Genomic DNA, 22,072 nt, shown 5'->3' with positions numbered 1-22,072 from the left:
ATTTAACCATGATTTTTTAAAAAAGATTTTATCCATTCATTTGACACACACACACACACACAGAGTACATGCAGAGGGAACAGCAGGCAGAGGGAGAGGGAGAAGCAGGCTCATCGCTGAGCAGGGGAACCCAACATGGGGCTCAACCCCAGGACCCTGGGATCATGACTTGAACCAAAGGCAGATGCTTAACCAATGAGTCTCCCAGGCACCCCTTAACCATGTTTTTTAAAAATTACTTTTAGGGGCAGCCCAGGTGGCTCAGTGTTTTAGCGCTGCCTTCAGCCCAGGGCCTGATCCTGGAGACTGGGAATCGAGTCCCATGTCAGGCTCCCTGCATGGAGCCTGCTTCTCCTTCTGCCTATGTCTCTGCCTCTTTATCTCTCTGTGTCTCTCATGAATAAATAAATAAATAAAATCTTTAAAAAAAATAAAAAATAAAAAAATAAAAATTAATTTTAGAAATCAGTGATGAAATGCACTCTAGCTGGACACTGTTATCTGTTGAAGCTACTAAGATAGCCCTGTGGCCACAACCTCAATACACGGGGACATCAGCCAGGGGGACAGGTGATAAGGAACACAGCACAAACTTCAAAGGACACAGACCCCTCACAGCACTGAAACCTTCTAAGTGTCTCCCATGCCAAGACTGACACATGCCCCATGGCCCAAGAAAGGTGATTCTAGCCCAGCCCCTGGAATTGAGGCCCAGTGAAGTTGTGATTTGCCCAAAGCCAGTCAGCCTGAGTAGGGGACCCTGTGAGGAGCCCAATCTCTGTCCCTGGGGCCCTTCTGCTCTTAGGGAGAAGAAAGAACTTTTTGGGGGGAGCTTTTTTGTGGGGCTACAGTTGAGAAGACAACCTGAGAGCTCAGGAGAGGCAGGGCATGGTGGGTATAGCCAAGTATGGTCTTATTCCTTCAGGCTGTTATAAGAAAATGCTGCAGACTGTCTGGCTTATAGTAAGAAATTAATTTCTTATAGAGGCTGGGGAGTCCATGATCAACGTGGTAGGAAGGTCAGGTTCTGGTGAGATCTCTCTTCTTGGCCTGTAGATGGCTGTCATCTTGGTGTACCTTCACTTAGAGGTAAGAAGGCAAGAAAGCTCCCCTGGATCTCTTTTATAAGAGCACTACTGCCATTCCAAAAGTTCCACCTTCACAATCTAATCACCTAGCAAAGGCCCTCCCTCCTAATACCATCACATTGGGGGTTAGGATTTCAACATATGGATTCCAGGGACTTCAGTGTTCACTCCAGCGCAGTGACCATCATGTTGAGAGGAAGAGCCTTCTCTCCCAGTAGCTCAGGAGGCAGCCCTGAAGGCAGAGCCCCATTCATACCCTCTCACTTGATGATAACCCAAATATTTTTTAAAGATTTTATTTATTTATTCATGAGAGACACACACACACAGAGGCAGAGACACAGGCAGAGGGAGAAGCAGGCTCCCTGGGGGGAGCTTGATGTGGGACTCAATCCTGGGACCCCAGGATCATGACCTGAGCCCAAGGCAGATGCTCAACCACTGAGCCACCCAGGTGCCCCGATGACCCAAATATTTCAATACTGGAAGAATTTCCTTTTTTGGTAGTCCTCACTCTTTGCATCCAACAAAATCCCTGGCCCTGAGAGACCAAGATGTTCTGGTTCCTACCCTCCTGCACTTCACCATTTCCTGGAGATGGACTGGGAACCTGTGTATTAGAGTTTCATCTTCTCCAAAAAGAGGTCTGGCCTTTGTCCCCCACTTCTGGGAGGTAATCTCTGATATGTCATGCCGCGGAGGAGGGTCTCTGTTTGCAGGGAAGCCTTGGGTCACACCGGATAGTCCAGTGGTATGACTTTGGCTGGGGGCCAGAGAGACCCACAGTATGATCTGAGAGGGGGCTTTGGATCACGTGGTATCTGTGCATCAGGAGGCTGAGATTGACCTTGTGGGCAATCCACCAATTGGTTGACTGTGCCCACATGATAGTGCCCCATACACACTCAGACCCTGTGCGTGGGTGAGCGTCCCTGACTGATGATACTCTGGGTTGCATCACACATCGAAGCTGAGAGAGTAAAGCTGTCCTGTCTGCATGGGGGGAGAACAACAGAAGCTGCGCTGTGCGCTTCTGCCTCAGCTCTTCGCAGTCTGTACCATCCTTCCCCTGGAATAAGCTGTAGCTGTGGATGTTAAGAGCTTCTAGTCAGTTCTGGGAGGAAGGCAGTCTCAAGGAAACCTCAATTTATAACTGACACCAGAAATGAGGGCGGTCTTGGGACACCTGGGGCGCTCTGTCAGTTAACTGTCTGCCTTTGGCTCTGGTCATGATCTCAGGGTCCTGGGACGGAGCCCCACATCAGGCTCCCTACTCAGCGGGGTCTTCTCCCTCTGCACCTCCCCACTGCTTCTGTTCTCTCACCTTCTCACTCTGTCAAATAAACAAAATATTAAAAAAGAAAAAAAAAGCAATAAGAGTGATCTTGGGTGAACTGTGTCCTCAAACACTGTAGTTGCCTCTAACCCATCAGAGCAAATAATTAAGTGAAAGAGCATTTGAAATTCTCATCATCCTTTGAATCAGAAACAGGGAGGGGTTCTCTGAGAAGCTCGCTGCTCTGGTTGTTATTGATGCTAGAACTTTCATAGTTTTCCATTTTTCAAGTCCAGCTAAGTTCTGACCAGTTGTGGTGTGAGCAGTGAAACTTTACTCTAGGGACAGCTATCTAGGGGAAGTTCTCATCATCTCCTGTAAGGGCTGTGCTGGTCTTTGTTGAGGCACATGTAAGGTCTGCAGCTTTGTTTCATCTCAGTGGGTTTGCTAATCTGTGGCTTTGCTGATACAGTGGTGCTCTGAAGTCTCCCTATTTCTCCTGAAAACAGTTAGCTGTTGGGTGTAGGCTTTTGAAATAATCCCATAAACCTCACCCTGCAGTTTGGGGCACCTGGGTGGCTCAGTCAGTTGAGTGTCTGACTCGATTTCAGCTTGGGTCATGATCCTAGTGTCGAGAGATCAAGCCCTGTGTAGGCTCTGTGCTCAGCAGGGAGTCTGCCTGAGATTCTCTCTCTCCCTCTCTCTCTGCTCCTCCTCCTGCTCACATGCTCTCTTTCTTAGATAAATAAATAAAAATTTAAAAAGCTGCTACGGACTTAAAATGCTTTCAAAATTATCAGGCTGACACAGACGGGTATCACCCATCGTATGCCCATCAGGATGGCTAGAATAAAAACGACAGGAGCAAAGAAAATAGTAAGGGTTGGTGAGGATGGAGATTAGTTAGAAGCCTGGTGTGCTGCTGCTGGGAATGTAGAATGGTGCTGCTATGGAAAACTATATGGAGGGTCTTCGAGAAATGAAACCCAGAATTACCATTTAGGGATCCCTGGGTGGCGCAGCGGTTTAGCGCCTGCCTTTGGCCCAGGGCGCGATCCTGGAGACCCGGGATCGAATCCCACGTCGGGCTCCTGGTGCATGAAGCCTGCTTCTCCCTCTGCCTATGTCTCTGCCTCTCTCTCTCACTGTGTGCCTATCATAAATAAATAAAATTAAAAAAAAAAAAAGAATTACCATTTAATCCAGCAATTCCACTTCCTTTTTTAAAAAAGACTTATTTTATTTTTTAAAATATTTTATTTATTTATTCATGAGAGACACAGAGAGAGAGAAAGAGAGAGAGGCAGAGACACAGGCAGAGGGAGAAGCAGGCTCCAAGCAGGAGCCGGATGTGGGACTCGATCCCCGGTCTCCAGGACCACACCCTGCTGAAGGCAGCACTAAACCGCTGAGCCACCTAGGCTGCTCAAGACTTATTTATTTTAGAGAGCGCTCACAAGTGGGAGTGGTGGAGAGGGAGAGAGCATCTCAAGCAGACTCCCTGCTGGCCATGGAGTCTGACCCGGAGCCTATCTCACGACCTTGAGATCACAATCTGAGCTGAAACCAAGAGTTCAGATGCCCAACCGACTGCACCACTCAGGCGCCCCCAGTGATTCCACTTTCGGGTAGACACCCAAAGGAATTGAAAGCAGGGTCTTGAACAGGTATGTGTACACCCATGTTCACAGCAGCACGATTCACAACCGCTAACCTAAGTGTCTATTGATGAATGAATGGGTAAACAAAATGTGATTTAAGCACACAAGGAAATATTATTCTGTCTCAAAAAAGGAAGGAAATTCGAACGTGCTGTCTCCCACAGTGGCTGCCTCACTTCATGTTCCCATGTTCCCACATTCCCACTGGCCCAGGGCAAGACGGCTCCCTTTCCTCCATGTCCTCGTAACACTTGTGATTTTCTTTGTTTTTGTTTTTTTTTATAATAGTCATCCTAAAACATGTGAAGTGGTACCTCACTGCGGGTTTGATCTGCATTTCCCTCTAATAATTAGCATTGTTGAGAAAATATTTTTATTTATTTATTTTTAAAGATTTTATTTATTATTTATTAAAGACAGAGAGAGAGAGAGGCAGAGACACAGGCAGAGGGAGAAACAGGCTCCATGCAGGGAGCCCGACGCGGGACTTGATCCCCGGTCTCCAGGATCACGCCCTGGGCTGAAGGCGGCGCCAAACCGCTGAGCCACCTGGGCTGCCCAGAGAAAATATTTTTAACTGAGGAATTATTCTGAGGCTAGAGAGAAGTATCCAGAATTATGTAACAGACATGTTGCGTCCTGAGATGACAGGGATGCTCAGGTTGGTTCTAACCCTTCTTCTGTGCTAAAACATGACTTCTTCCTTTGAAAAAAAAAAAAAAAGGCACACTTCCCTGTACACTGTCAGTGGGGTGTGGGAGTGCCACACACCTGCACTGGGCTCAGAATGCAAGCAGAGCCGGTCCAGTCCCCCCAGACAAGTTTAGCGCTTGGGGGAGGTCACGTGGCCAGTTGCAAAACCACTCCTGACACGCAATATCTTGTAAGCTCAGAGTCTTCATTTTCACAGAAACCAGTTGTGCTAAGAGGCTGCTTCTCTGTACACAGCCCCCCAGCCCCAGCCTTTGCCTTCACTGGGGCTCCCGCAGTGATCCCCCTGCAGAGTCCAGCTCATGTCATGCTCTCTGCCCTCTTGAGTGTCGGCCACAAGGAGATCATACAGTGGTTGCTGGACTTAGGTTTCTCACATCACATACCCTACCCAACTTATAAACCTCAGGAGCTGGGCTGCCTTCTATGCTCAAGAGACATCTGCTGAACTCTGGCCACCATACTACTTTTTAAGAAAATGAGTTCTAAATTGTTCTTAAACCTCATAATACATTGCATTATTATGAGTATTTCAAATTCATTCATTTGGATTTACCCACTTTTTTTCACTTAATATTCTGTTTTGGTTCTCAACCCTTCCCTCTGGGATCACTTCTCTTCTGTTCTGCTTGAAGAACATCCTTTAGAATTTTTTTGAGGTGGGTTTGCTGGTGGCAAACTCTGTTTTTATTTGCCTGAAATATCTTCCTTTTGCTATGTTTTGAAAACTGTTTTCAGTGCAAAGTTGACTTTGGTTTTTTAAAATCAGTAGGTTGAAGATGCAATTCCCTGTCTTCTGACTTCCAATGTTGCTTTTGGAATGCCAGTGGTCAGTATGATTCTTGTTTTTATCCCAGCTGATCTTAAAGTCATTTCTATTTCTTTGATGTCTAGGTTTTATTGCAATTGGCCTAGATGTGGTGTTATTATTTTGATACATTTTAAATTGAGGTGTAACACTATATAGTGAAGGATTACCCAAAGAGAGGTCTGTCCTCTGTCTTGGCTCATGGGAGGTAACCTCTAAACCCTTGGGATTTCCCGATAGGACTGTGTTGGCTACTCATGGTGGGAACCTCAGACCGCACTGGGTAGCTTATGCTGACTTGATGACTCATGGTGGGCCCCTTGTTTATGCTCAGAGATGACTCTGGGTTGGGCCACACCAGAAAGGCCAACCATGTGATCAGATGGCAGAAGCTGAGACATGTGATATCAGCCCAACCTCCAGATCTGAAGACAGATTCATGTGGCCAATGATTCTTCTTTTTTCTTCTGATTTTATTTATTTGTGAGAGACACACAGAGAGAGAGGGAGAGACATAGGCAGAGGGAGAAGCAGGCTCCATGCAGGGAGCCCGATGCGGGACTCGATCCCAGGACTCCAGGATCACGCCCTGAGCCGAAGGCAGACGTTTAACCGCTGAGCCACCCAGGCGTCCTGTGGCCAATGATTCAATCAATCACTCCTACCTGATGACACCGTAGTAAAAACTCTGAACCTCGGGTGCGTATCCCTGGTTGGCAATAATCTACATATTATCACACACTGATGTGCTCGGGAGATAATGCATCCCTGGGGACAATCCCAGCTTCTGGATGTTAAGTCTCTAGTGTCTGGCCATAGTTAAGGTTGGAGGAACATTTGCTGAGAGATGCACACAACTATTTTTTTCTTGTATCTGTATTGTTCTGTAAGTCCTCCATTACTGCTTTCTTTTGTGTTTGATTTTTTTTTTTTCTAGTATCCCATCTTGATTCCATCCTCATGTCCTCATGTCCTTTTTTTTGGCTTTACTCTGCCATCTGCCCCAGATGGCTGTGAGTAGCAGATGTCTTTACTGCTTCTGACAGATGCTGCCCAGGAAGTGGCCCCAGCCCTGGGACAGCTCTGAGGGGGTTGACACAAAAGCAAGCCTTGGTGCTTAGTCCTTTGGTGGTGGTGGGGACTGAGGGCAGGTCAAAATGTACAACCACAGTTCTTTGAGAACAAGATCCATATTGTCCCCCACACTCCACCTGCTGATGGCATCATATCCCACAGCTTAAGGGCTTGGTCCCACAAGACTGCCTCCCTGACCCTTTGCTGCCAGTCCCAAGTCCAGGTTATCAGCTGTGCTTCTGGGGGACCAGCTATAAGTCATAGATAGGTTCTCATAATCCCTTCCTCCTGTCCCGGTAGTTTGCTAGAGCAGATCACAGAACTTAGGGAATCAGTTTAATTACTAGTTTATCAGTTTACTATAAAAGATATCACAGGATACAAATCAATAGCTAGATGAAGAGATACAAAGGGTAAGACCCCAACACAGGAGCTTCTGTTTCTGCAGTGTGGGACTCCGCATTCAGATGCATTTGGTTCACCAACCTGGAAGCTCTCTGAACCTAATCCTTTTGGTTTTTTATGGAGGCTTCATGACATAGACAAGCTTGATTAAATCACTGGCCACTGAGGGCTGACACAATCTCCAGCCCCTTTCCCCTCCCTGGAGCCTGGGATGGGTAGGGATCAAAAGTTCCAGTCCTCCACCAATCACATAACTGTTTTGCTGGATAACCAGCCCCCAACCTTCTGTGCTTTCCAAAAGTTCCCTCATTAATATAAGCTCAGGGGTGATTGAAAGGTGCTTGTTATGAATATCAAGACGCCTTTATCACTCTTTTTTTTTTTAAGGTTTTATTTTTGGGATGCCTGGGGGGCTCAGCAGTTGAGCGTCTGCCTTTGGCTCAGGTTGTGATCCTGGTGGGTCCAGGAATCGGATCCCACATCGGGGTCCCTGCGAGGAGCCTACTTCTCATCTGTCTGTGTCTCTGCCTCTCTCTGTGTGTTTCTCATGAATAAATAAATAAAATCTGTTTAAAAATATTTTATTTTTAAGTAATCTCTACACCCAACGTGGGGCTCAAACTCAACCCTGAGATCAAGAGGTGAATGCTTCTCTGACTGAGCCAGCCAAGGGCCCAAGACCTTTATCACTCTTATCACTTATGATATTCCAAGGGTTTTAAGAGCTCTGTGCCAGAAATGGGACAAAGCCAAAAATATATTTCTGATTATAAATCACTGTACCACAGAACAGAACCATTGGAAATTTCCAGAGGGACTGGATGTGGGAGTGAGAGAAAGTGAGGAGGTAAGGATGTTCTTGAGATGTTTGGTCTGAGCCCCTGGAGGGACGGAGCTGCTGCTGACACAAATTTGTTATTATTTTTAAAAATACAGTATACTAACTTAAAAATAATTAAAAATCATTCACAGTCTGATAAATCCTTCTCAACCAACTGAGCACCTTTCAAGTTCTAAACCAAAGTGTCATATTGGCTCAGGTGAATTCACTTATTTGACCAGTGTTTACTGAGCATGTACTATCCACCAGGCACTATTACTGATACATGGGATACAGGGATGAACAAAAAGAAGACCCCACATTCCCAGAGCTCTAACACTAGTGGGAGAGGTGCATGAGGGGCACAGGAGACAGATGGTTGGTATAGCACATAAGTAAACCAGAGAGAGGGTTAAAAGGAGTATGTGCCGTGGAAAAACAGAAAAGCAGAAGAATTGGGAGAGCTGCGTGCTGAGGGAGTGGCTGCAATACTAAATACAGTCATCAGAGAAACTGAGATTGGAGCAAATGTACAGGGGAGCTGAGGGATGGGAGTCAGAATACTCCAGACAGAAAGACCGCAGGAGCAAAGGCCCTGTAGCAGGCTGGCGGAACAGCGAGGAAGCTAGCGTGGCTGCAGTGAGCCAGTGATGGGTACTCACAGAGATGAAGGCAGGGGTTTGTGGGGCATGGTAAGGACTTCAGCTTAGGTCAATGCAGCCACTGTTCCAGTCCTTCTAGCTTAAGATTCTAGAGGCTGATTTCAGAAGCAAGAAATGCTGTCTTCATCTTGCATTAGAAACATAATCCATGGCCTCTCCTACTCTAATTTTTTTTAAATTTTAAATATGAAGGAAAACAATCTGCATCCAGGCACCTAGAGGTGTTTGGTATAGCACAGCAGGCAACTTTGCCATGTTTGAAAATACCACAGCAAAGGGATCAGCAGACGATTGTTAAAAGGAAAACCAGCCACGGAGCCACTGAAAGAGCAGCTTTTCTTCCTCTTGATCCTGCCAAGCGAGGCCTCTCAGCAGTAATTACTGCACGTGCACGCTGACTCAGGGTCTGGCTGGTGCTTTCATCATTCCATCCTGCCGTGTGGGGTGCGCAAATGATCTCAGAAGGGCCAACAAGAGCTTTGTGATGGGGACCTCCATGCCCCCTCCATACACACAACGGTCGTGATCTTGATCAGATGAAACAGTCCCCAGGTTTTCCCAGGGCCACTTGGGCTGATGCTTCTCATGTGGAGATTCTTCACATCCCCCAGGCAGCACCTGAGGTTGGTGGTGAGGACCTGGGCTGGCTTGATGGAGGTTAGCTGGATGGCATGGATTTATTCCCGCTTACAAGGACTTTCTTTTAATTGAGATAAAATATGCATACCATAACATTTACCATCTTAATTCTTTTTCAGTGTCCAGTTCAATGGCATTAATATACCCCGTTGTGCAACCATCACCACCACCCGTCTCCAGAACTCTTTACGTCTTGCAAAACGGAAACTGTCCCCATTAAACCACTAAATCCCCATTCCCCTCCCCCAGCCCTGGCTCTGACCATTCTACTGCCTGTCTCTACCAATTTTATCCTTCTAGGGATCCAACATAAGAGGAATCTTACAGAATTTGTCCTTTTGTGTCTAGCTTCTTGCACTTAAAATCATGTCCTCAAGGTCCATCTACATGGTAGCATGTGTGAGAATGTCCTTCTTCTTTAAGTCGGAATATTAACCATATTTTGTTATCATCTGTCCATGGGCATGAGGGTTGTTTTCACGATTAGGCTATTACGAACAGTGGTGCTTTGAATATTGATGTGCAAACATCTCTGAGACCCTGCTTTCAGGTCTTTTGGTTCTATACCCAAAAGTGGAATTGGAGCGGCCTGGATGGCTCAGCGGTTTAGTGCCGCCTTTGGCCCAGGGTGTGATCCTGGAAACCTGGGATCGAGTCCTGCATCGGGCTCCCTGTATGGAGTCTCCTTCTCCTTCTGCCTGTGTCTCTGCCTCTCTCTCTCTCTCTCTCTGTCTGTCTCTCATGAATAAGTAAATAAAATATTTAAAAAAGAGTGGAATTGCTGGGTGATATGGTAATTTTAATTGTCAGAGGAACTGCTGTACCTTCTCCCATCAACAGTGTACTAGGGCTCTGATTTCTCCGTATCCTCGCCAGCACTTGCTATCTCCTGTTTTCTGAGTAGCAGTCATCCTAATGAGTGTCAGGTGGTTGTCACTTTCAAGTGTTAAGAGGCTGCTTCTGCCTTCATAGAACTGTGTCTTGGGTTAATAAAGTCATTAGATGAATGAACCGGTGAGCAGGCCCAGGGAGAGGTTAACAGCCAGATACAGCCAAGAGAGCAAAACTCTTCTCCTTGGAGAATCAGAGCCATTGAGACCCCACCCCTGTTCCTTTCCCACGGTCACCCTGGAAGTGCACATACAGGTGGTATTCTGGGAACACCGGCTTAGGCAGAGACAGGCTCTCCTTTCTCCAGTTCAGGGTTGGACAACCTGTTCTGCCACAATCTCATGGATGCCACTCCCAGGCCTAATTTGCACTGCGGAATGAGGTCAATGAAAGACAAGGAGGAGAATGTACAGGAGAGGCAAAGAGGAGGTGGATGGAGAGGGGCCGGTGGGACAGGCAATTGGTTCTGTCACACTCTCGCCGTGCTGCAGGGTCCTCTGGCCACACAAGTGGCCACCTAAACTGCTGAGCCACCCAGGGATCCCTTATTTTTTTAAGTCTTATTTATTTATTTAAGATTTTATTTATTTATTCATGGAAGATACAGGGAGAAAGAGGCAGAGACACAGGCAGAGGGAGAAGCAGGCTCCATGTAGGGAGCCTGATGTGGGACTCGATCCTGGGTCTCCAGGATCACGTCCTGGGCTGAAGGCAGCGCTAAACCACTGAGCCACCCAGGCTGCCCAAATTTTATTTATTTAAGTAATCTCTACACCCAACATGGGGGCTTGAACTCATGAGTTCGAGATTGGGAGTCATATGTTCTTCAGACTGAGACAGCCAGGCGCCCATGTGGGAATTACTTTTTTTATGGGGGGGGGGGGATTACTTTTGTTTCAAAAAATGTTGAAAGCAGGGATCCCTGGATGGCTCAATGGTTTGGCGGCTGCCTTTGGCCCAGGGCGCGATCCTGGAATCTCAGGATCAAGTCCTGCGTTGGGCTCCTGGCATGGAGCCTGCTTCTCCCTCTGCCTGTATCTCTGCCTCTCTCTCTCTCTCTCTCTCTCTCTCTCTCTCTCTCTATGTCTATCATGAATAAATAAATAAAATCTTTAAAAAAATATTGAAAGCATTCTAATACCTTAAACAGGGGGCACCTGCATGGCTCAGTTCTTTGAGTGTCTGTCTTCGGCTTAGGTCACGATCCTGGGGTCCTAGGATTGAACCCCATATTGGGCTTCCTGCTCAGGGAAGGGCCTGCTTCTCCCTCTCCCTCTGCCTGCTGCTCTGCCTACTGTATTCTCTCCTTTTTTTTTTCTCTCTGTGAAATAAATAAATACAATCTTAAAAAAAAAAAAAAAAAAACAACCACAACAAACAACCTTAAACAGGATTTGGGATGTGTAGGCCTACAGAACAGACGAATAAACACGAAAATCTGTCCCACCCTCTGGGGTTGGAACTGGATGTTAGACACTGGAGGGAGGGTGTCCTTGTTTTAAAAGCTTCTGAAGTCACATAAATACAGAATAGTTTGTAGTAATAGGACAGGATTAAATACTAGTCATTGAAGTGTCATAACTTAATCTGTCTTGTAGACTGAAGGTTTTGTACATCCAACATGTAGAGACAGTCCCACCCTCAGCTGGCTCTGTCTCTGTCCCCACATCAGTGCACAGACATCCACAAGTGGTGGGGGCTTCAGAGCCTAGAGCCTGCGCCCAAGAGAAGTGAGGAGGACAGGGCAGCAGAAAGGAGCAGATGCTCTGAAGGGTGGTCCCTAACACTGGACCACCAGCTGGAGGCTGGAGGGGCTTGCTCCTAGTGAGTCTGTGGCCACCCTGTCTCATTTGTCTTTTTGTTTTGTTTTGTTTTTTTGTAGGAGTATTTCCCTCTATTAATTTCTTTTTCTAAAACTGAGGTAAAACTGGTGCATCTAGCTGGCTTAGTGGGTAGGACATGTGACTCTTGATCTCGGGGTCATGAGTTCAAGCCCCATGTTGGGTGTAGAAATCACTAAAAAAATAAAAACCTTAAAAAGGAATCCTAGCACAATTTTAAAAAAGATTTTATTTATTGGGATCCCTGGGTGGTGCAGCGGTTTGGCGCCTGCCTTTGGCCCAGGGCGCGATCCTGGAGACCTGGGATCGAATCCCACGTCGGGCTCCCGGTGCATGGAGCCTGCTTCTCCCTCTGCCTATGTCTCTGCCTCTCTCTCTCTCTCTCTCTGTGTGTGACTATCATAAATAAATAAAAATTTAAAAAAAAAGATTTTATTTATTTATTCATGAGAGACAGAGAGAGAGAGAGAGAGAGGCAGAGATATAGGCAGAGGGAGAAGCAGGCTCCATGCAGGGAGCCTGACATGGGACTCGATCCCAGGACTCTGGGATCATGATTTGAGCCAAAGGCAGACGCTCAACCACTGAGCCACCCAGGTGTCCCGTGAAATCCTAGCACAATTAAAATAAATAAATAAAATAAAATTGAGGTGTAACTGACATACAACTAAGTATTAGTTATACTTGTACAATGCAATGTTCAATATTTGTAGATATTGTGAAATGATCATCGCAATGTCTAGCTAACATTACCATACAGAGATACAAATTTTTTGCCTTGTGATAAAAATTTTTAAGATTTGCTCTTTCAAACATGCAATACAGTATTTAACTATAGCCACTATGTTGTACATTACATCCCCATGACATTTATCTTGTAATTGAAAATTTATACCTTTTTATAAAAAAAAGACTTTATTTATTCATTCATGAGAGACATAGAGAGAGAGGCAGAGACACAGGGAGAGGGAAGAAGCAGGCTCCTCACAGGGAGCCAGATGTTGGACTCGATCCCCAGACCCAGGATCACGCCCTGAGCTAAAGGCAGACGCTCAACCACTGAGCCACCCAGGTGTCCCGGAAAATTTATACCTTTTGATCCCCTATACTCATTCTCCCTACTCCCACCCATACCTCTAGCAACTACCAATTGGTTCTCTGTATCCAAGAGAACCATGAGCTTTGTTTTGTTTTATTTTATTTTATTTTTTTGATTCCACATACAATTGAGATCCTTTGTATTTATCTTCCTCTGTCTGATTTATTCACTTGGGACAATGCCCTCAATTTCCATCATTGTTGTTGCAAGTGTCAACATTTCTTTCTTTCTTTTTCATGGTAGAATAATATTCCCATCATTGGCTTTTTCAAATAAAAAATGGTGGTGGGGGGGGATCCCTGGGTGGCGCAGCGGTTTGGTGCCTGCCTTTGGCCCAGGGCGCGATCCTGGAGACCCGGGATCGAATCCCACGTCGGGCTCCCGGTGCATGGAGCCTGCTTCTCCCTCTGCCTGTGTCTCTGCCTCTCTCTCTCTCTCTCTGTGACTATCATAAAAAAAAAAAAAATGGTGGGGGGGGGAGTCTACACCTGGGTGACTCGGTTAAGTGTCCAACTCTTGATTTCAGCTCAAGTCATGATCTCAGGACTGTGAGATCAAGCCCCACATCAGGCTCCACACTGGGCATGGAGCCTGGCTTAAGATTTTCTCTCTCCCTCTTCCCCTCCATGTGTGTACTCTCTTTCTCTCAAGAAACAAAACAAAACCAAAAACAGGGTCCTGGTAGTGGGGACCCCAGGTAGTTCTGGAGAGTGGACATGTTGGAAGAAGGACACAGAGGAGAGGGATGCCAGCCTAACCCCATCTCTCCTTCATCAGTATATACCACACCAACTATCATCTGAGCAGCCACCAGATAGTGGGATGGTGCTCAATCCTGTGGTGCTCAGTCATGGTGAAGTACTAAAAGAAGAGAGAGCAGAAACCCAGAACATTGGGCCCTGCCACAAGGAGGCTTCTACAGGAAAGGCTAGACAAAGCCCTGAGCCCCATGGTGTCACCTAGATCTGAGTCCTGGCCCCAGTCCTCAGTGCTGGATGAGGCCAGGAGGGGCGGGGGCCAGTGCTGCTGTTCAACACCCAACAGTCACAAGAAGGCCCCCCAAACAGAGGATTATTTGATCCCAAACCTTAGTAATACTGAGGTTAAGACCCCTTGCCTTAAAAAAAAAAAAATCCCTCGCCTTACATCATCTTCTAACAAACCCTTGATAAAATATATCTAACATGGGCCAAACCCCAACATATACGGCCTGCTTATTTTACCTAAACTGATGGGGGAGAAATGCTACATTTTAGATATTTGCAGTGTACACTCCCTACAATCCTGGCAAAGAAAAGAGATCGCCTTTGCCAAGCCCTGGGACAAAGACTGATTTTGTCAGTATGTCCATGCCAAAGGTGTCCAAAGAACTGTGATCTGATGCTCACCCATTTCTAGTCTATTTTGCAGATGAGATGGTTAATTTTAGGTGTCAATTTGGTGTGGCCAGTGTCCAGGTATGCCAGGTCAAACATTATTCTGGATGTTTCTGTGTGTTTTTGGATGGTATTCACATAAACCAGTAGCCTTTGTGCAAAGAAGACTGCCCTTCATAATGTAGGTGGGCCTCATCTAATAGGTTTAAGGCCTAGATAGAACAAAATACTGACCTTCCCTGAGCAGAAGGGGATTCTGCTAGCAGATAACCTTGGAGTTTGCACTGCAGCATTGACTCTTCTTGTGTCTCCAGCCTGCCACTTTTGGACTTGCCAGGTTATATAATCACCTGAACCCAATTCCTTTTTTTTTTTTTTTTAAAGATTTTATTTATTCATGAGAGAGACAGAAAGAGAGGCAGAGACATAGGCAGAGAGAGAAGCAGGCTCCTTTCAGGGAGCCTGATGTGGGACTCGATCCCAGGACCCTGGGATCACATCCTGAGCCAAAGGCAGATGCTCAACTATTGAGTCACCAAGAGTCCCTGAACCCAATTCCTTACAGTCAACTGGGCTGCCATAACAAAATTCCATAAGCTGGGTGGCTAAACAACAGAAATTTATTTTCTCACAGTTTTGTTGTCTAGGAAGTCCAAAATCATGGTGCCAGAAAATTCACTTTCTGGTGAGGGCTCTCTTCCTAGCTTATAGATGGACACTTTCCTGCTGTGTGCTCACAAGGCTGAGAGAGAGAGAAATATGGAGCTCTCCCATGTCTGGTCTTACAAGGACAGTAACCCTATTAGATCCAGGCCCCATCTTTATTACCTCATTTAACCTTACTTATCCCCTTACGGGCCTATCTCTAAATAGTCACATTGGCGGGGGGGGTCACGGCTTCCATGTGAATTTGGGGGGCACACAATGCAGGTCTCAGTAGATCTCTTCCTATCCAGGTGCACATCTGACTGGTTCTGTTCCTCTGAAGAACCTAATAGAGGTGAGGCGAGACTTTCTAAAAAAACAAACTCCAAAGGGACGCCTGGATGGCAAGGTAGTTGAGTGTCTGCCTTTGGCTCAGGGCCTGATCCCAGGATCCGGGATCGAGTTCTGCATCTGGCTCCCTGTGAGGAGCCTGCTTCTCCCTCTGCCTGTCTCTGCCTCTCTCTTTCTACGTCTCTTATGAATAAATAAATCTTTAAAAAAACAAAACAAACCAGAAACAAAAACAAACTTCAACAAACAAACTCCAGCACTGTTTATCACAGATGAATGAGTACACACGAAAACCATTACCTAGGGTTCGCCTCTCCTCCATGGCTTCACGCCTCACCTACAGGTAGGTGGCTAACTCCCACCCCATCTCTAGTGCTGTGTTTACAGCAGATGAAGAGTGCAGTGGTTGAGGGCACAAACACTAGGGTCTGCTGGCCTGGCTGCAAATAACATCAGCTCTGCAGGACTGGGTAGATTAACCCTCTCTGTGCCTTCTTCCAACTATAACATGGAACAATGATAGACAATGCATAGTTTCTAGGAGCACCTGGCTGGCTCAGTCCCTATAGCATGCAATTTTTGATCCTGGGGCTGTAAGTTCAAACCCCATGTTGAGTACAGAGATTATTTTTAGATCTTTTTTCCTTAAGATTTTATTTATTTATTCATGAGAGACAACAGAGAGAGGCAGAGACACAGGCAGAGGGAGAAGCAGGCTCCCTGTAGGGAGCCTAATGCAGGACTGGATCCCCAGATTATGCCCTGAGCCATAATCAGGCGTCTCTAGACGCCTGAACATATGATGTTCAACCGCTGAGCCACTCAGGCGTCTCTAGAAATTACTTTAAAAAAACTTTAATAAAAAAAGATCTCCATAGTTTCCAGTTTCCCCTATTATTAACATCTTGCCTTAGTGTGGAACATTGGTTACCACTGAAATTTACAACTGAACTAATTATGGTGTATTACTATTAAAGTTCACAGTTTACATTAGGTTTCACTCTTGATGTTGTACATTTAAAAAATAAGCTTTATTTTTTTAGATCAATTTTAGGTTCACAGCAAATTTGAGAAGGTAAAGAGATTTCCCATATACCTCCTGCCCCTCCATTATTAACATCCCCCACCAGAATGGTAATTCTGTTGTAATTGGTAAGCCTATATTCACAGATCATTACCATCCAAAGCCCACAGTTTGCATTAGGGCTCACTCCTGGTGCTGTACTTTCTAGAAACTTAGACAAATGTGAAGTGACATGTATCCATCACTGTAGTCTCATACAGAGTATTTCCACTGTCCTAAAAATCCCGTGCTCCACTAATTCATCCTCCCACCCCATTAACCCATGGAAACCATTGATCCTTTTACTGTCTCTAGTTTTGCCTCTTTCAGAACATCATAGAATTGGAATCATAGTGTGTAACTTTTACAGACTGGCTTCTTTCACTTAACAATGTCCATTTAAGGTTCTTCCGCGTTTTTTTTTTTTTTTTTTTTTTGTGGATTCATAGCTCATCCCCTTTAGTGCTAATATTCCTGGATGGGCTACATTTGCTTATCCAATCACTTGGTTCAAAACTTGATTGCTTTCAAGTTTTGGCAATTATGACTAAAGATGCTATAACCCTCTTGTACAAGTTTTTGTATGGACATAGTTTTTGTTTTTGTTTTTTTTTTTGTTGTTGTTGTTTTTAGAATTAATCAATTGAGAGTGTGAGTGGAGGGAGGTACAGAGGGAGAGGGAGAGAGAGAATTTCAAGCTGACTCCTGCACCAAGCACAGAGCCCAACGCAGGGCTCAGTCCCAAGATCATGACCTGAGCCGATACCAAGAGCTGGATGCTCAGTCAGCTGAGCCACCCAGGCATCCCATGAGTGGACATAGTTTTTATCTCATTTGTGTAAATACCAAGGAGCATGATTGCTGGATCATGTGATAAGAGTAAGTTTAGCTTTGTAAGAAATTAACAAACTGTTTTCCAAAGTGGTTGTACCTTTCTGCATTCCTATTCTATTTAAATTTACATATACTTGACCTAAAATAGTACGTGGTACCCAGGAAGTGCTATAGGAGTGTCAGCTGTTATTGTTGATATTCCTATTGGTCCCTTAACACCTGCTTCCTTTACCATATAAATACCCTTTGCTTGCTAACGAGCTCATCTCTACAACACCTTTTTTTAAAAAATATTTTATTTATTTATTCATGAGAGATACAGAAAGAGAGTCAGAGACATAGGCAGAGGGAGAAAGAGGTTCCCCATGGGGAGGCTGACGCAGAGCTCGATCCCAGGATCTCAGGATCACGACCTAAGCCAAAGGCAGACACTCAACCACTGAGCCACCCAGGTGCCCTCTCCAACACCTTTTAAAAAAGGATTCCCAAGTGCTCCTGTTTCTTCCAACAGAGGAGGAGTATCTAACCAGTCTGAGCAGGGGGTACAAGTTAAATCTAAGCCCAGTCCTTGTGTTAAGTCAAGGAGGGAGGAAGGGGTGGGGAGGCAGAGTCTGAGAGCATTCACACTGAGAAATCATGTGTATATGCCTGAAGACCAGAAAAGAATAAAAGGGGACCCACAGGTGTGCACAGCTGCTGTTTTGAAGCAGGTGGAGGAAGAACTGAAGATAACGGCAGGTAGAGGAGGGAGCAGGGCCTAGTGGGCCATGCCAAGAAGCTGGGGCCTCATTCTGTGGTATTCAGGACTTATTTAAACAGGTAATATGTGCACGCAGCCTGAAAAAGGGTAGATCTCTGGACTGCTGCTCCTCTCAGTCACTAGACCAAAGAAAGCTGAGCTTGAGATGGCCTGCTGCTCTCTACCCCCTTCTCCGTGATGTGTGATCCAGGACAAGTTTCTTAACCGTTGGGCTCAGTTGCCTTGCCTGGGAAAGGACACTGGGAGGATCACAGCCTGAATCTCATGTGGTTGTAGAGAGGATTTCATCATGGAACCCAGTGGTTCCCTGTGGCAGCAGTGACAGCATCACTGGGAGCTTGTTGGCAATGCAGGGTCTCAAGGCTTGCACCAGATTTGCTGAATCGGATGCTCTGTGGGTGTGGCCCAGCCATCTGTGTGTTAGTAGGCCCTCCAGGGGATTCTATTATTTTTATAAGATTTTACTTATTTATTTATTTATTCATTCATGAGAGATACAGAGAGAGAGAGAGAGAGAGAGAGAGAGGCAGAGACACAGGCAGAGGGAGAAGCAGGCTCCATGCACAAAGCCCGATGTGGGACTCGATCTCAGGACTCCAGGATCACGCCCTGAGCCAAAGGCTCAACTGCTGAGACACCCAGGCTTCCCTCTCCAGGGGATTCTATAGGCACACTAAAAATGTGAATTCTAGCGCACACTTAAATCTGGAGTTTTTTTTTAAAAGATGGTAATTTTAATCACATGGTCACAATAGTAGGGGATTTCTTGTTGGAAGTACCTGCCTTTCTCTGAGATTTGGCAAGCAGGCAGGGTAAGATGGGGAGTCTGTGGATTTGCCCCACTGAAATCACTGCTTCTTCAGCTGTTCACAGATTTTCCAGGTGGTAAGATTAACATTCGGTACTTTTTATAAAAAATAAATTCCAAAGCTCCACCTGAGAGGGTCTCAGAACTCCAGGAGATTCTCCAGGCTTGTGTTTTGAACAAGCTCCCTTGCCAGTGTGACTACTAGACGAAGGTGGGAAGCACTGCACAGGCTAATGCTCTTTGCTGATTTCTCTAGGAAATAACCTCTGTCAGGGCAGAGGAGTTGCACAATACATATGAATAAATCAAGTAATGAATTAAGTTGTTTTTGTTGAATTGTCTTGCTACCCAATGTAGCAAGACATTGTAGCTGCCAGAGGGGAGAACCTCTTTCCCTTTTTTAAAAATTTTAATATTTTTGAGGGGGTAAGGGGCAGAGAGGGAGAGATAATCTCAAGCAGGCTCCATACCTAGCGCAGAGCCTGACACAAGGCTTGATCTCAAGACTCTAAGATCATGACCTGAGCTGAAATCAAGAGTTGGATGTTTAACCTAAGCCACCCAAGCACCCCTCTTTCCTTTTTAATTTTCTTCTAGAAATTGAGGTGGTTATAACAAAGAAGGGACCCAACATATCTTATGAGATCCCTGATAAGCAGATGGACCTACTTGTGTATTCATTTGCTCAAATTCATATAAGTGCCAACAGCCAGGTGAAGTTAAATAAGCAGACACCCTACAGAGCTTGTGGTACAAAAGCTGGGTAGTGAGTTCTGCAGACTGCAGAATGCTGTGCGTTGTTCCTACAGACCTTGAGGGAGAATGACAACCAGAGGTTCAAGTGTTCCAAGCTTCAGTGATTGGTGTACTGACCAGATCCCATCACTGCTTCCGCTGATTCTTCAGGGGTGAAAACCCAGAAGGGCCACAAGAAGTGTGATTTCACACACACACACACACACACACACACTCACTCACAAGAGCAGTAGAGATTCTGAACATGCCCACATGAATATGGAAAGCCAGTCCGCCCAAGTTTTCCTTGTAATGATGTCTTCAGTACTTTGCTGGCTTCATTGGATAAATCTTAAAACATCCAAGAAAATGCAAGTAAGTGATCAGCAGCCTTGCATCATTTTATCTCATAGTATTATGTTTATTAGAATTTTCATTCCAAAGATCTGTAAGGTCTATATATATGCTAAAAAAAAAAATCTTTGAAGGCTACTTACATTGCAGTAGAAACAAAATGCTTATATCGTAGCCAAAGCAGACAATACTGCCTGGATGAATTAATTATCTGCACATTGATTTAAGATTTTTAATTGAAATATAGTTGAGAGGGCAGCCCCGGTGGCCCAGCAGTTTAGCGCTGCCTTCGGCCCAGGGTGTGATCCTGGAGACCCAGGATCGAGTCCCACATTGGGCTCCCTGCATGGAGCTTGCTTCTCCCTCTGCTTGTGTCTCTGCCTCTCTCTCTCTCTTTGTGTCTGTCATGAATAAATAAATAAATAAATAAATAAATAAATAAATAAATAAATAAAATATTTTTAAAAAAAGAAATATAGTTGACATACAATGTTATATTAGTGGATATTAGGTGTACAAGATAGCGATTTGACAATTATATACATTATAATTCAACAATTCTATTCAATGTTTACCACAATAAGTGTAGTTACTATCACCATACAACATCATCACAATATTATTGTACTTTTTATCTCTGTGACTTATTTATTTTGTAACTAGAAGTTTGTACCTCTTTTTTTAAAAAGTAAAATCTATGCCCATTGGGGATACTGAACTCACAAACAACTCCAAGATCAAGAGTCACACACTGTACCAACTGAACTAGCCAGGCCCCCATAAGTTTGTACCCCTTAATCCCCTTCACCTATTTCATCCATTCTGTCAACACTCTTCCTATGACAACCACCAATTTGTCTTCTGTATTTATGGTTGTTTTTTAAATTCCATGTATGCATGAAATCAAATAGTATTTCTCTTTTTCTTAGTTCACTTAGCATAATACCCTTAGGTCCATCCTTGTCATTTTGGCAAGGTATCATTCTTTTTTATGGCTAATATTTATATATGCATATGTGCATATATGCCACATCTTTTTTTTTTTTTTAAGACTTTATTTATTCATGAGAGACACAGAGAGAGAGGCAGAGACACAGGCAGAGGGAGAAGCAAGCTCCATGCAGGGAGCCCGATGCGGGACTCGATCCCGGGTCTCCAGAATCACACCCTGGGCCAAAGGCGGCGCTAAACTGCTAAGCCACCAGGGCTGCCCCCACATCTTCTTTATACATTCATCTATTGATGAACACTTGGTTGCTTCCATGTCTTGGCTGTTGTAAATAAAGCTATAATAACCATAGAAGTGTAGATAACTTTTTGAGTTTATATTTTCATTTTCTTTTTTTTATATATATTTTTTCATTTTCTTTGTGTAAATACCTAGTAGTGGAATTACTGGATTACATGGTAAATTCTATTTAAAATTTTTTTGAGGAACCTCCATACTGTTTTCCACAGTGGTTGCACTAGTTTGCATTCCTAACAGTGCACAAGGGTTCCCTTTCCCCCATGTCCTAAACACTTATTTATTGTCTTTTTGACCCCAGCCATTCTGACAGGTATAAATTTGCATTTCCCTGATGATGAGTGATGTTGAACATCTTTTTAGGTGTCCATCGGCCATCTGTATGTCTTCTTCAGGAAAACGTCTATTCTGGTCTTCTGTCCATTTTTAATAGGAGCATCTGTTTTGCTGATGTTAAATCGTATAAGTTCTTTACATATTTTGGATATCAACTCCTTATTGGATGTCATTTGCAAATATATTCTCTCACTCAGTAGGTCACCTTTTCATTGGTTGATGGTTTCCTTCACTGTGCAAAAGCATTTTATTTTGGTGTAATCCCAATAGTTTATTTTTGCTTTTGTTTACTTAAGACATTTTTTAAAAGAGTTTATTTATTTATTCATGAGACACTGAAAGAGAGAGAGGCAGAGACACAGGCAGAGGGAGAAGCAGACTCCATGCAGGGAGCCTGACGTGGGACTCGAACCTGGGTCTCCAGGATCATGCCCTGGGTTGAAGGCGGCGCTAAACTGCTGAGCCACCCGCGACGCCCTACTTAAGACATATTTAGAAAAATGTTGGTAAGGCTGATATCTAAGAGCTTATGGTCTATGTGTTTAGGAGTTTTCTGGTTTCAGGTCTCACATTTAGGTCTTTGATACAT

This window comes from Canis lupus, chromosome 20, assembly GCF_003254725.2.
Source record: "Canis lupus dingo isolate Sandy chromosome 20, ASM325472v2, whole genome shotgun sequence".
NCBI classification, from domain to species: Eukaryota; Metazoa; Chordata; class Mammalia; order Carnivora; family Canidae; genus Canis; species Canis lupus.
This window is presented reverse-complemented; position numbering follows the sequence as displayed.